Here is a 16,092-nt window from a genome sequence, read left to right on the forward strand (position 1 = left end):
ATGCGACTTTCTATCAGATTATTTTGCGATGTTCTGATTTGGGTGATGATGCAAAGCAGGCTGGCAAGTACCTGTCAACACCATCACCACCATCGTCATCATCAGAGTTGCCAACATCTAAACATATTCACAGTCTGGAGAACTGTAGGTACACTGTGTTTAATCCCCCCGCTGGAGTCCTATGAGGTAAGTACTATCACGACGTTCATTTCACAACTGGAGATACTGAAGCACAAAGGAGCTGAGACGGTCCCAGGAAGTGGCAGAGCCAGGATCTGAACCCAGGGGTCTGGCTCCCGTGCTGATGCCCTGACACCACGTGTGCATCATGGACACGGCTCCCATGGACCACAAGGAAAGCTGTGCCCCAAGCCTCCGTGTGATGAGGACCGGCTTGGTCACGTGTCAGACCCCTGCTCTTTGATGACAGGCAGGGCACTCTAGCTTTGTTCCAACTCTGTTTCTGACTCATTGCGCGGTATTAACGCTATGAATGTCACAGAGTTATTTCCTGGTTTTGCACACATTCAGCAGTACTCCTGGAAAACGCCCTCTTGCAATTCTTTTACAAAGAAGTCAAAGGACATGAGGTTTTCACACTTTCCCAGTTTTGGTTTCAATCCATTTGTACCAGCTTCAGAAGAACACTCATCCTGTAATTCTAGAAATTTCAACTGTGGCTGTATATGGAAGGGGCCAATCATGCCCAAATTGATTTGAGTTTACTTCTAATTATACAGCCATGAGGCACACACACACACACACGCCTTAAGAGAAAATTTTTAAGGTTTTAGAAGCTATTACTGAAAAATGCAACCCCACACCACTGTGTTATCATTTTCAAATAAGTGACTGTAATGGGCAACTCTGAAAGAAACCAGATTTTTAAGGATGTATTAAGTCAACTTTCCTGTACTCAGTTCTTCTCAGGAAAGAGCAGAACCTGTAGAACCACTGGGCCTTGTGCAAGCCCATGTGGGAGATTCTGGAACAACGCCGGCTTTCTGGAAGCTGATCTGTGCGGGAGGAACGGGGCTGGGGGAGCGCGAGTCTCCTTCTGATCAGAAGGGCTTCAGGCTCTCCCCGCAGCCAAGCAGCCCACTGATTCTCCAGGAGCAAGCATCCCTCCTGGCGGGGTACGTGTCTGGGAGCCGTCCAAGCGTCGGTCCCCGAGATGCCAAACAGAGCCAGCACTCTGAGCCCCAGCGCCCGCCTTGCCATAAGGTCCCCTTTCTGGTCGGGCCCTGCACGGCTTAGAGAGTAAGAGCTGGCCCTGCTGACACCCACAATGGGGTGTGAGCTGCAGGCCGCGACACAGACCTGCTGGCTTGAAGACAGGCTCCTGGCTCATGGGAAGCAGCCTCAGGAATCCAGCGAGGCAGCAGCTGGACGTAAACAGCTCAGAAAGCCCCGATCTGACTTCTGTCCCATGGATGGTGTGCTGGACCTAGTGAGTACTTCCCAAGCCAGTAAAGAGGCATTTCAATCAACACTGCTTATTTTATTTTTTTATTTTTATTTTTTTCTTTGCAGTATGTGGGCCCCTCACTGTTGTGGCCTCTCCCGCTGCGGAGCACAGGCTCTGGACATGCAGGCTCAGCGGCCATGGCTCACGGGCCCAGCCGCTCCACGGCATGTGGGATCCTCCCGGACCGGGGCACGAACCCGTGTCCCCTGCATCAGAAGGCGGACTCTCAACCACTGCACCACCAGGGAAGCCCCCCACTGCTTATTTTTAAATATTAACTTTCAAAACCTTTACTCCCAACAATTCCTAGGGCATTGTTTAGTTCAAAGATGGGCAAGGGAAGGAACCTGGAGCCAGAGGATGAGGGAGAGGGGGAGGGGAGGGGGAGGGGAGGGGGAGGGGAGGGAAGGGGAGGGGGAGGGGAGGGGAGGGGGGGGAGGGAGGGGAGGGGAGGGGAGGGGGAGGGAGAGGGGAGGGAAAGGGGGAGGGGAGAGGAAGGGGGACGGAGGGGAGGGGAGGGACGGGGAGACGGAGTGGGGGAGGACGGGGAGACGGAGTGGGGGAGGACGGGGAGACGGAGTGGGAAACAGGGAGTGGGGAGGGAGGGGTACCCCTCACCGGGTCCAGGCCCAGAGCCTCCTGGCAGGAGAGTCAAGTCGCTTCCTTCTTGCCCTCAATGTTCAGATAATAAAACAGAGGTTCCCTTTCAAGTGCCGAGTTTCCCAGGATTTAATCCCCAGTGATGACAGTGTGTGGCCCTGTTGTTCGGGTCAGACTGCACGTGCTGACCAGACCCTGGGCTCCAGCCGGGCAGGGTCTTCACCCAGGATGGGCCTTGACGTGTGACTCCAAGGTGCTTACACTAAGCTCCTTCCCTCCAGTTTTCATTTTCAAATCTGAGAACTCTGATGGGTGTATTTTTAAACAGGAAAACAATAATCAACATATACCCTTATTTTAAGTCTGAAGGTCTTCATTATTGTCCAAGGAGGCGAAGGAAGGCAGGAAAAGAAGACCCTGGCTCTCCTTCCTTCCTTGGTCACGTTCTAGAGCAGAGAGCTGTCACGGAGCCTCACATGGAGAGGAAAAGAACGCAAAGGGGGTCAAGAGAAATGGGGGCGCGGGAGACTGGAAAAGGCAAGTCTCGAATATGTGTGTGTGCTCTTCATTTAATGTTGTTAGTGTCATTAATGCACGACAGATCTGAAACGGCTGACTTCAGCGTGACATCCCACTAAACTAGACAAACCGTCTGGGGGCCCCCTCCTGAACAGAGGAGACAACTCACCCCCCTGCTGCACACACCTCCCACATGCTTATGTCAGAGAAAGAATGATTTAATGAACTCTCCAAGGGTTAAAGCTAGTAGGTCATTCACACCTTGGTGTCCCTTTTTCTTTAATAATTAAAATCACTACTATTCAGGGCTTGTCTTTGGGAAGGAGAGCAGGAGGTGGGGACGCATCACCTGCTCAGGGCCAGCCTTGGCCTCTCCCTGTGGCCGCCTGCCTGCCCTCCACCCACCCTGACCGGGCTGCTGGACGACGCCCACATGGGGCCGCCGTCTGAAAACCATTCATGCTGAACACACCAGGTTTTCAAAGTAAAGAAGGTCCAGCTCACGTATATGTGGTACAGGGGGCTAAAAAGGCTTCAGATTCCCAGAGCCCTGCGTGTGAATCCCAGCAGCTCCACACACCAGGTGTACGGATGCTGGTGGTGAATTCCTCACAGGCGTTAAGCTTCTGTGCACTCATCTGTAAAAGTGGCTGATAACACAGCCCATCTCGGGAGGGCCACTGTGAGGCTTCGAGTAGGCGACACCACGATGGGCGGGCTGGTGCGCTGACGGGCCTGCTAACACCCACCTCATCACAGTACCGCCCGGCAAGCACCGGCCCCAGGACACACGGCTGCAGCGAGGCATGCACTTCTGCACCTGAATGCACAGGGGCGGCTTGAGCCTCCAAGAACAGTCACCAGAAGATGTGGAAGCACCAGAGCAAACCTCCGGGTAGAACTTCTGCAGGACAGAGCTCTGGAATTCCTGAAAGGGGCTGTCCAGTTCAGGGCCGTGGGTGCCACAGATCGTGGCCACGGGCAGCCACCTCATCCTTGCTCGGAGGCCAGTCCACTTCCAGGCACTCTTTGGGACACCCAACCCTGAACCTGGGACCCAGCAATCAGCACAGCCTGCCTGAGGCCAGAGTTCTCTGTATAATGCCCCCATTCTTGGAGACCACGTTGGAATGACCTTTCAGGAAGGGAGAAATATACTTTCTGGGAGGAAGCTAAGCCCAGTGGCCTTGATGGGGGACGCAGGTATGCATTTCTAGTCTGCTGCTTCGAGTTTGAAAAATGCAAGCCATGCTATTTATACGAACAAGAATGTTCCCTTGTTGGAGAACACTACATTCCTGGATTACTGCTGTTCAAGCCGCCAGCCCTGGTAGCTATTCAGTAGATAAGCAATTAGTAACAGTTTTGTTGGACCACGAATATCAGAGATTCATTCCCTTTGAATAGAACCTTAATACAGCAGTAAAGGTTTATAGCTACATAAAGCTGTCCAGCTGGAGTGGAAGCAACCCGCAACATTTTCCATGCAAACCCACACCCATGATGTATTTATTCCCCACCCCACCTTGCTCTCGTGGCAGAGGCACGGAGAACGAAACAGATGTTTGCACGAGAATTTTCCCAGGCTCAATTCAAGAAGCTGAACCAGTGCGCCCACCGAGCGGATGGGGCGGCCCACTCTCCCCCAGAACGATGGTTTAGGGACCCAGGGAGCCTCAGAGAGACCTTTAAAGTTGGGATGCTACCCGTCTGCGACACTAACACTGACCGTCACCAGCTTTCAAGAAGGGACAGGGCAGAGCGATCATATTTTTAACTCGTTGACGTTTTCAGCGTGTTTATATATATCTCGGAGAAAATACCTCACCCAAGGACGCTACCCATCCCCACAAATGAACGACACTGGATGCTATCGGGCTGAAACAGGCACTGACCTTAAAGAGCAATGTCACAGTCACTGCTAGTAACAAGCTTTGAACTTGGATATTTAAGCAAACTCTGTTAAACGAAGACCCATATTCGCTTAAACAGAAAAACTGAGACGCAGTAGCACATGGGGAAAGTGAAAACAAAAATGCTGCAGCCGTTTCAGCTGATTATTACAACGTAAAACAAAATCTACTCCCTAAGATATTTTAACAAAGTAGCACAAGTCCTCACTGAGGATTTGCGGTATACGTATGCTGAGATCATCTTAGTGCACATACACATGCCAGTCTCCAGTCAGCCTGGGGGCCTTGTATACAGTCGGCGCTCAATCCCTGTGACTTGACTTGAACTGGAGGATGAGACAGAATTCTGTGAGATTAAAAAGAAGAAAGAAGGTTTCTACAAAGCCAGCATTTTCTAAAATAGGCATATCTCAAACTAATAGGCAGGAAGCGTATTTAAAAAAATGTTTTTGCTTTAGGTCTGAAAGATTTTCCTTTCCAACTATAAAACAGCTGAAATCCTGTATCCTCAGCCCAACGTAATTTCACGCCTAATTTATGGAAATGGAAAACCAAAGGACTCTGGGAGGGTGAGGACAGGCAGGAGGGACGGATGGTGTGACATGAGCGGGAGGGCAGGGGGTGGGCTGGGGACGACCCTTGCAGGGGCAGGCACAGTGATGGTCCGGCAGAAACACATGTTAGGAGGGGAACGGGGGCTCGGCTGAATGAACTCACTGTTACCCTTTTCCCCTCCCGTAAGTCTTCTTTTCCCCGATACTGTCTGAATTTGAAACATCTAATTTAATCCGCGGAGGGCCAGTGTTCCTTTTATTTCCTGTCTGTGCTGAAGCAGTCGCCTGTTTCAATTACGACTTTCCCCGCTCCTCTGTCTTCCGTGCTCCAGCTGGCTCAAGTGCACTTCCTTGGAAGGTAAAATGCACTAACTGTGCTGATCACAGACTGATAGCCTGAGAGCCACAATATTTAATAGCTGCACTGATAAGTAGGTTTAAAAAAATCCAGTTTTGAGCCTAAACAAAAGGATATTATGTAGATGTATGTTCAATTACGATCCAGTTAAATTCTTGTTCCCATGAGGTGGAACTTCACGCCGGCAGCCGACATAATTCAGTGTTAAAGCAAATGTCACCAGCACTGTAGGCTTGAGAAATGCTCCCTCCTGCCTCTCCGTTAGTGCTGCTGACTTGGGACCAGCTCGTGCAATTATTTCAGAGAACAGCACTGTGGGACTGATACGCCTTCTTGCAAAACCTCGGCTGGCTAAAAATAGGACTGTTTTGTAGTCGAGATGGCAAAAAAACATCTCTGGCCTGTAAACACCACTCAATGTATTTCTTCTCTGCCTTATGAAACCACATTTTTTTTTCCTTCTTTTTTCCGTCCCTCCTTACTCACAGTGGAGTTTAATTACAGTTTAATCTCTTTCAGGGAGCAGTCCTGGGGCCCTTACTGTTCAACCACAGTATTATCAAGGCCACAGCTACCATTTATGGCAGAAGGTAGAGGCTCCCCTTAGAAAACCCCCGATTCCCCCACCCCCCGAATAAGTACATACATACATACATACATACATAAATACGTAAATAAACACACAGTGACTTTATTACCGACTCACGCTGCACATTTTTATGAGGCCCTAGAGATGCCAGCCCAATAATTAAAGAAATACCTGAGAGGCCCAGATCAACACTCACCCTGTTCAACTCTGCTGGGTCAATAAATCTGAAGGAAAACTTTTAAGTTAACAAGACTGTTTGGGCCTCCAGTTGCCGAAGTGTTGGGTTACACTGAGGGGAAATGAGAGGGGGGAGAGAGGGGGCGAGGTTCTCGGGAGAGAGCCAGCTCTGCACCCCGAGGTGCAGGCAACGCGGTGGGAACTCCACTGTAAGGCCAGGGTGCACACGGTCGGACTTGATTTTTGTTGCTTGAAGCTCACAGGTGTCTGATTTTGCGTGCATATCTTGAGAGAGTTGCTGCAATGCCAGGGCTCCCAGAAAAGAAAAGGATACTGACTTGACCATTCACCAGGAGAACAAAGCCGATGACAAGATAAAGCCAGGACTCAAGGGTGAGATGGAACGGTCGCCAGTACTTGGTTTCCTTTACTGTCTTCGTTCTGTAACTGCTTTACAGCCAGTGGGCTAATTGGCTCATTCTCTCTGAGGAACAGGAGCAATAAGAGCCTTTTATTCAGCTCACCGAGCAAAGCTGGCTACCTGGAGGGTTCGCTTTCGCGCACGAACGTGGCTCTAATGGAAGCCTTTCCAACCTCACGTCCTTCTCTCCAGTCTTTTAAATCGCACCCAGCGGGGCCACGGAGTCCTCTGGGGCTGCATCCAGACCCCCTCAACCATCCCAGAGGCTGGTCCCCAAAACAGCAACCGTGCCTCGGCCACCTACATTACTGGGGCCATTCTGCTTTTCTCTCTGTTACTTCAGGGATTTGGGGTAAAAAGCGCTGCTTTGTGCTAACCCTGCCAGTGAGTCAGAACTTCGGGGCCAGCTGGTCCCCTCAGCTGATCACACCACCCTGAGTCACTAGCTCCCCCACTACCAGAGGACAGATATATCTCTTATTTATCATGAATTGTATACACTTTCACTGGAAATTACAGAAGGTCAAAATGTGCTAAAGTAAAACACAAAGCCAATAAACAGAAAGTTCTAAAAACTTACTAGAGATTCACTTCTAAGCCTTATCAATACACATTTTTACATGACAGTAATGTGTTTATTCTATTTCGTGCTTCCCCCAAGCTCTTTACTATCATACACTCACTTCCATTGGCAGCTGAAATGCATTGCTCTTGATATTTTCTAGGCTAACGTCATCTCTGCAAATTCAAAGGCAGAGAACTCCAGGACCTCAGTGGAATATTTTTCCAAGTGCTTCAAGAAAATTAAAACTTTTGTTTGAGAAAAAAAAATAAAAATGGTCGCCAAGTATCCTGTAGCCAACCTTCTAAAGAAGTTGAGTGGCTTTCTATTTCAAAGAGAAATTAAAACAGGCATCTTACTGTCTGTATTAGAGTATCAACTTTCCGCCTTTTTTATCTTATTTTAGGAACTGATGGGTCCCTTTCCTGTCACATAGAACTTATAGCTCCATCTTTACATTCTTAGATTTCCATAAGGTAGCTTATTGGTTTAGCCCTTTAAGATGGCTCAATGTCATGCTGTTTGATTTTATGAAGTACTGATATAGGAAGTGGTCTGAAATGTATGCTTTATCTTTCTTTTTTCTGTCATGTTCAATATGCACTTAAGTATTCTAAGATATACTGTTTGTTTTCTAAGTAGGGGGAGCATGTATTATTAAACATATGTTCCTGTGTATTGAAAGGGTACACATCCATGCCATTTTGTAAGGCTGTATGGTGGTGTGCTGTATGGCTCTGATGCAGCCCATAAGCATTCCAGAGCCGCAGTTCTCAAAGTGTGATCCGGGGTCCCTGGAGGTCCCTGCCTGAGACCCTGTAATTCGGTCTCCAGGGCATCCGGGGTCCCTGGAGGTCCCTGCCTGAGACCCTGTAATTCGGTCTCCAGGGCAAAATTATATTCTAATAACACGAGGATGTTGTGTCTTTGCCATTATCCTTCTCTCGTGAGTGTGCAGGGGTCCTCCAGAGGCCACCTGAGTTGTGACACTGCAAGACTGTCAGAGCAGATTAGAGAATCCAACTGTCTTCTACTCATCCAGACATTAATGAGATTTTTTTCAAATGTGAAATAATGCTACTCTTCTTACTAGTATTTTGTTTTTAAAAACAGTTATTCTTCATAAAATATTTCTACCATGTTATTTTTTTAAAGAATTAATAAATCTCTCTTAAATATCACTGTTTTATTTTCTAATATGGTAAATATTGGTAGATACAAGCCACAAAAGCAAAAGTAGCTTGAGATCCTCAATAATTTTTAAGAGGGTGTTAAGGGGAGGGGATGGGGCTCTGAGATGAAAACGGTTCGCAGAACTCTGGTCCAGGTCACTCAGGCAGCTTCCAGTTTGGGGCTCCTCTACTGCACGGTTTCAGTTTATATGAAAATGTGGGTATTTGTAATTGTGATCTGTGTGTGAAAATGTATCTAGATAACCAACTTTGTTCCAAGTCCAAATTAGCCCCTTACTTTGGAAGAAGCATACAGCCATTCAAACATCAGCCTTAGAGCCTGGAGGAGAGTTATCCCCACTAGTAAAACAGGCCTTAGTATTTGCTCATTTGGGCTACTTAAAAGTATTGAATACCACACTAACAGTTCTTATAAATTGAGATCTTAGTTTTGGATTCAAGAAGCAGATTCTTTTGGATCAGGGCTTATATTGTCAAAGCAATTCAAGTCATTAAAAGTCTCTGAATTTGGGCACGGGTGCCCCATCCATTGTCAAAGGAAACTGTGCGGGCACCAGGGTTGTCAGAGACCCTGGTCTGTGGGCCCATTTGTAACTTAAATAGGGCTGTGGAAACACCTTTTCAACTTGATCCATTTTGGATTTTGGTACAAAAGCCTTCTGTTATTACAGCCATTAGTATGTGTCAGTGACATATAATGCATTTGAATTTGCCCAGGTTAGAATTTAGGATTCTTCCATTTCAAAACAGGAAAAAGGCTCTGTTGATATTTTCACACACTAATACCTATAATCGAAACCTAAGGTTTTATTTAAGCAATAGTTATCTTTCAAAACTAGGAGCATAACAGATACACTCAAATTCACAGATCAGCTCATGTTTCCCTCAGAGTTGAAAGCCACAGTTCACTCGACGTATCTGTCATTGTGCCGCCATCAGGCCTCTTCAAGTGCTGACATGTCCAGTCCTAATGACAAATGTCATCTGCATACATGGTCTCCATTTAGACCCGAGAATCTCAATATTGGGGGGTGGGGGCAGAGGTAGTCTGTGTGCTTTGGAAAAGCACGTTCAGCATTTTAGCTGTGTGTGGTTTTTTTTTTTTTTTTTAGTTATAATATTTATTTTTATAATTCAAAGAACAGATTAGAGAAAGTGAGATTTATTGACAGGGATCTTGTACTTACAATGACAGATTTTTACTCTCTTATAAAATCCCTTCCTTGCTTCAATCTAAACCGAAGGGTAGAACCATGGACTGTAAACCCCACAAGGGCAGGAACATGTGTGTGTTTCATGCTGTTTGGGCAAATGACCATAATGTGAACCCAGTTAAAATTCACTGGAATAATTATGGATGAAAGAATGAATTTCAAAAACTGAAATATTGTTCTAATTTTTAACAAAGATACCAAAACAATTCAATGGGGGAAAAGGAAGGTGTTTTCAATAAAGCTCCAGAACAACTGGATATCACACAGAAAAGAATGAATCTCCACCCCTACCTCACACCATAAACAAAAGTAGTTGTAGGTGGATCACAGATCTTGAGATAAAAGCTAACACTACAAAGCTCCCTGAAGAAACATGACCACAGAGACGAGCAGATTCTGGAGGAAGACACAGTAACACTAACCTTGAAGGGAAAATGATAAACCAAACTTGACGACGATCAAAGACTGCACATCAGAGGAAACCACAAAGAAAGTGAAAAGGCAACCAGAGACCGGGAGAAAATACTCCCATTGCACACGGCTGACGGAGGACTTGATTCTACACAATATAAAGAACTCCGACAAATTAACGCAGGAAAGCCAGGAGCCCGGGAATTTTCAGACTGAGCGCACCATCATTTGTCCAGGGAAGCAGAGTCAGAGCAGCCAGCAGGGAGGAAGCCTGGGCCCATCCAAGCAGCCCTGCTACCTGGCCCCCCACAGGAGTGGTGCACAGTTGGTAAAGGAAATGGCAAGAGGCTTCCAGTTTAACCAGGGAGGCAGAAAAGTGAGTGGGAAATTATAACGGAGCGCGAGATGGCGCAGTGAGAACCTCGAGGGGGCGTGGCTGAGCACAAGGGCAGCCCTCAAGGTCACATACCTGGTTTCATCTCCTTCCAGTCTTATTTGCATTAGTGCCCCTTCCACATACACACTTGGGTCTCACTTGCCCATCTCTGTTCTATGCAGAGATACACAGCAACGACCACGGCGAGGTTCTAGTTAGTTCTGTGTAGAATGGACAGGTAGGTGTAACGCCCAGAACTTACTTTCAAATGGAAGGAACGTTCTTGGAATTTTCTTGTTGATCAGTATTTGGAGTTTGGCTTTTGAAACAAGTTCTTGAGAGTGTTTCATGCTGTTAAGTAGTAACTGAGTTTCTCTAGCCCTGGAATTTGTCAGACATACACATATAACAATTGCATCAAAGAAAGCACATTTCCAGCTTAAAAAGAAAACAACAAAAAGTAAGTCCTGCCTGATGTAGCAATTCTGAAAAAGATCCGTTTCCTCTGTTGAGAATTTAAGATCACCTTTTCCTCCAAACATATTAAAAGGTGAGAACGGTTGGAATTAAACCGAAGTCAACATTACAAAATACTACTGATATAAATGGAGATTTGAAAAAAAAGAAATCCTAAGCTCTCACTGACACCACTTGCACTAGCATATGCTGTGTGTGTGTGTGTGTGTGTCTGTGTCTGTGTCTGTGTGTGTGGTGTGCATGCATATACAGACCTACCTACCTCTGTGTCCACTTCTGTATCTCTCCCTCGGATATATGTAATTAAGTTGAAGGTCCTTGTCTTTTTCTTTTTCAAAGATGATTTTACATCAGTTATTTTCCATGAACACATCTGGTGTTTCTTTAAAGCCTGAATTTACTAATGAAAGAAGGATTTGTGCTTTTTCAACATAAATCCATTTTATTTTCTCCAGGCTCTTCCTTCTCTACTCAAAGCTGATGACTTCTTAAACCAAAATGGTTGGTCAGAATCCAATCAAGAATATAAAGGCAACTGAATAAATAAAACCATGAAGTAAGTGTAAAATATTAGTGTCCAGACATCCAAGATGTATGCAGCTACTATGAAACTTCCACAGCTGTACCGGCCTGGAGCCCATGTGGTCCCCCAGATTTAAGATTTAACAGGACCCATTACCAGTAAGAGTTTTATTTGCTTAATAAATTACACTCTAAAGCACAATAGCCTAGGTTCATAGCTGTAAAATTGCCAAATATTGCCAATGACCACTCTCTGGTCATAAATAACAAAATAATCTATGACTCATTGGATTTTTGATTCCCAGGGCAATTCTTTCTCACCATTACTCAAAAATGTAAAAAAGTGCCTCTACGTGGCATTTTATGGAGGTTATAAATTACTCAGAAGAGACGACACAGGACAGATTTGTTGGCCAAGTAACAGGAACCAGCCAACCAAGCGTGTAAATTAAAGAGCCAGCGACAAAGAAGAGGGCTAGTGAAAGAATTCTGCAATCTAGGAATAGATGAGGATTAACTACGAAAAGAGAGGAGGGGGTGGAAGGAAAGTGACGCACAAACCACTCCCGGAGCATTTACACGACCGCTAGGGGCGAGGTATGAAAATGGTCGGACTGTGGCCTCAAAGAACAAAGCTCAGTTATCCTTGAAATACAGTTTATGTTCACAGTCTTAGGGTGGACACTGAGATCTAACAGGTGCCACAGAGATAAACCTGGGATGGTTATTTTTTTTTAACTAATATCAATTTTCAAACTGATTCAGTTGATTAATAGTTCTTCCATTTATTCAAAGAACAGATACCGAGCAGGTGCTGTCTGCCCACCCTGAGGCCAGGGGCTGGGGCGCGGACAGCAATCAGGCACAGCTCTGCCGTCCTGGAGGCTGGGATGCGGGGCGGCCCCGGCCTGGGATGGTACAGTCTGAAGGCTCCTAAGCTAACCCAGCCGGGGTGGGAAGGCCAGCTCAGGGGCGACTGTGCTCGGAGGACCGGTGAGAGGACAGTGGGGAGGCAGGATGGAGACAGTTTTCGGGCAGATGGACCAGAGTAAATAAAGGCGGCCTGGAGAGCCTGGTCTGTCCCGGGAACAGACAGGGAGATGAGGGGGAGGGAAGGGGGGCCATCGCAGGGGTCTCCTCTGCCCAAGGGGGTGAGGACAAGGTCACACCGGCTTTGGGAAGGTTACTCGCCTTCAGCGCCGTGGCTCAGGGCATCAGGACGCTGATGACCAAAGTCAAGCGTGTTTCAACAGAACCATCTTGGAAACTAAAAGTTTATCTTGGTTGCAGTTAATTATGAAAACTAGAACAGACTTGGCTGTCTTCTTTTTACACGCACTGAACACGTGAGAGCCCGGTGCTTTTCCTGGGAATCGGCGGTGGCGGCCGCAGCAGGGTGACTCGGGCGGCGCTGAGATGGGCTGCCCTGTACCGGGCTCACCGGCCCCTCCTTTCTTCGTGGGGCTCTTTCTCCTCGTTGTTCTCAGGACAACTGGCAATGGCTTAGGACGGTTCTGACAACGGGAAGTAGAATCTTGTTGATTAGTTTGTCCCACGCAACGAGGACAGAGTCTAAAAGCTTCTTTTAGTCTCTTATGACTTAGAGGGACTGCTGTGCTGGGTAAATTCTCAGGCCCACTGAGGCTGAAATGATGAAATAATCCTTTAAAAACTTTCACCTTGTCCGTGGAAATACGTCCTGTTTCATAGGAGTCAACCAAGAACAGAGTCCTGAGGTTTTTCTGGGATTCACTATGCAGCTACGAAGTTTGAACTGCTCTGAACAGACATTTGGACCAACAAGTGATGCAAGTTTACTAGCAGCTAAGTTTCATTCATCTTTATGTCCCCGACAACTCCCACTGGTATTCCGCACTTGGTAGGTGATTAAATACATCTTGCATAAATGAAAGAAATGCGTGCAGCTTTTAATTATCAGTAGACGATTACATTTTACTCTATCTTCAACATATAAAATTTTATATGTATGATCACTGCCAGTATTTTGATTGTACACAATTTTTTTTAAACTAGAGACCTCCATAATGCTTTGGGGGACTTAATGGCAAAGGAGGTATCTTGCCTCTTGCATGGGAACATCCACAGGCATGACCTCTGTGCCTTGTTGAAGGGTGCAATACTGCCCATCCCCCATCGCCCATGGACAGCAGGAACTCCACCTGTGATAACAGTGACTGCTGGTTTGTAGTCCCACTTTGCTCTCCACCGTTCTCCGAATAAGTTGGATGGTCCGTTTTCTTTCTTTTTTTGGAAACTGTTTATTTCCGTCCACCTATTTCCATTTTAAGAGCTTGCAGAAGAACAGTTTAAGACCACTCAGTGGCTGTTCCTACCGCTCAGCGGCCTGAGCAGTGGCAGCTGCAGACCAGTCTTCAGTGGCAAGCTGAGCACTGCAGTCTTCAGCGGGGAACCGCTGAACAGGCACGGGGGCACCTGCGCACCTTCGGACCAGTCCGCCACCTCCGGTTGAGCAGCAGGGAACTCAGGAGGTGGGGCGGTCCATTCACCCTGAAATTCCTCCTTGGCCACAGCCTTCTCAGCTGCCGCCTGCTCGTCCTTTTCAGTCTCTTCAGGGTCTCTGCAGAAGTAGAGGTCAGGCATGACCTCCCAGGGGTGTTCACGGGAGATGGTGCCACGCATGCGCAGAACTTCCCAGGCAAAGCATCCACCACATCAGACCCCCTGAGTGAGCTCCCCTGTTGTTGCATGGGATGGCAATGTCCACATATCACAGAGGAGAGAGTGTGTCACACAGAGCCACGGCAGGCAGGTTAGCATAAGAGGCCTCTGTGAGAGGCAGGTGGGCAGCCCTGGGCTCAGTAGCCACTGGAAGACTTGGCTCCTGGAAGGCGGCCTGGATCTGGTTAGTGAAGGTCCCAGGAGGGAAGCGGCTAGAGACAGAAGTGGCTCCAGTGACAGCAGCAAACTTCAGCCCAGCTTGCTGGCCAGTGTTCCTGGAGGATACGACACTGATATCAGCTGGGTTTTCAATGGCAACAATGGCACGAGCTGCCAACAGAAGCTTCTCCCAGGTCTCTTCAGATTTATGATGTAGATGCCATCACTTTTGTAGATGTGCTGTTCCATTTGCAAGTCAAGGCTGGTGCCAACTAAGTGGGTTCCTGCTGCAAGGAATCTGAGGACATCCTCCTCCTTCATTTGCAGGACATCAAGGGCTCCGGACATTGTGAGAGCTTCCCTTTAAGTTACGGTGGGAATCCAGAACAACGCTGTATGGACCCCTGCCTGACTGGTGCGGAAAGAAGCTTGATGGTCCTTTAAAGCAAGGACTATGTTCACATAATCCTCTTTCAACACCTAACACGCATCCACTGAAATTAAGTACCTAATTTTAAAATGCTTTGCGTCCATAATTTTAGAATTAGAAGCTCTGGTGTTCATTCATCTTATTCATCTAACTAATGTTTACTGAGCACCTACTATGCTCCTGGTACAGCGCTGGATATATAAAAATAACGACACCTTCTTACTGTCACGGAAATCACAGTCGAGGAGGAGAAGAATTTAGGGTTAAGATATGGGAAATGCTAAAATACAGCTCTATACACAATGCCACAGAAGCACAGTGGAGGGAGGAGCTGTTCTGAATGAGATGAAAGCTGGGCTGGAGCAACGCTTACAGAGGTCAGATCTCAGATGAGGACCTAGGAGGATGCAGGGAGCTCACAGCCCAAGAGAGGCTGTGTAGCCTGGGCCAGGTGATGGGAAGAGCAGGGTCACAGGCCTGGCCGCGCAGGGTGGGCTGCGGGATGCCTGTCTCTCCCGGCCACTCATGTGAAGAGCTCATGAAAGGGAGGCTGAAGGCAGCAAACGGGGACCAGGTGAATCTTACTGAGGACTTTAGACTTTCGGTAGCTCAGGTTGCGTTGAGAGACGCAGAGAGAACCAGAGGTTCCCAGTGGAGCAGCTGTAGAATCTTCCAAGAAATTAAGGAGGAGGATGTGAGGGAGGCAAAGAAGAAAGAGAAGGGAAGGGGGAGAGGGAAAGGAGGATGAGGAGTGAGGGGAGGACACAGAGGGGAAGGAAGCGGGGGAGGGAGGGGGGAGGGGAGAGGGAGGGGGAAAGGAGAGGGAGGGGGAAAGGAGAGGGAGGGGGAAAGGAGAGGGAGGGGGAAAGGAGAGGGAGGGGAAGGGAGAGGGAGGGGAAGGGAGAGGGAGGGGAGGGGAGAGGGAGGGGAGGGGAGAGGGAGGGGAGGGGAGAGGGAGGGGAGGGGAGAGGGAGGGGAGGGGAGAGGGAGGGGAGGGGAGGGGCGGGGAGGGGAGGGGAGGGGCGGGGAGGGGAGGGGAGGGGCGGGGCGGGGAGGGGAGGGGCGGGGAATGAAATTATTTTAGGAACAACTATTCCTAAGTCATTCCTATTTTCATCTGATTTACGAAAAAGAAGGAATTCTTATGGGCTTCCTTTTTCATCTGAAAACTCTACATGATGTCCCAGGAGACAGAGAGAATCATAAAATCCCTAAAGAGGTGCCTTGGGAGTAATTAGTTCTAGATAGCTAATAATGGATGGTTGAGAAAACAGAGAAAGCTCCAGAGCTTTTAATAAGAGCATCTTTCCAAGGATTACAACATCCCCACAAGACCCTTAAGAGCTTCAAGTGTAAGAGAAAAAGCAATTCACTGGCCTTCCTTTGGAAAAGAAGTCTCTACTAACTTACACTCTTCAAATATGATTTAAAGCAAAAACTTCTTAAAAA

At 47.6% G+C, this 16,092-nt stretch overlaps 1 protein-coding gene and 1 pseudogene across 14 annotated transcripts in view; both read right to left on the minus strand.

The window, feature by feature from the left end:
• GMDS (GDP-mannose 4,6-dehydratase) overlaps positions 1-16,092 on the minus strand; it is a 481,231-nt gene that overhangs the window by 135,910 nt on the left and 329,229 nt on the right. The gene's annotated exons all lie outside the window — the stretch shown is intronic.
• Positions 2,035-15,424, minus strand: LOC149748108 (small ribosomal subunit protein uS2 pseudogene; annotated as a pseudogene).

Source organism: Delphinapterus leucas, chromosome 10 (assembly GCF_059928025.1).
Source record: "Delphinapterus leucas isolate spDelLeu-1000000601 "Yukka" chromosome 10, BTC_Dleu_Yukka2, whole genome shotgun sequence".
Classification (NCBI taxonomy): domain Eukaryota; kingdom Metazoa; phylum Chordata; class Mammalia; order Artiodactyla; family Monodontidae; genus Delphinapterus; species Delphinapterus leucas.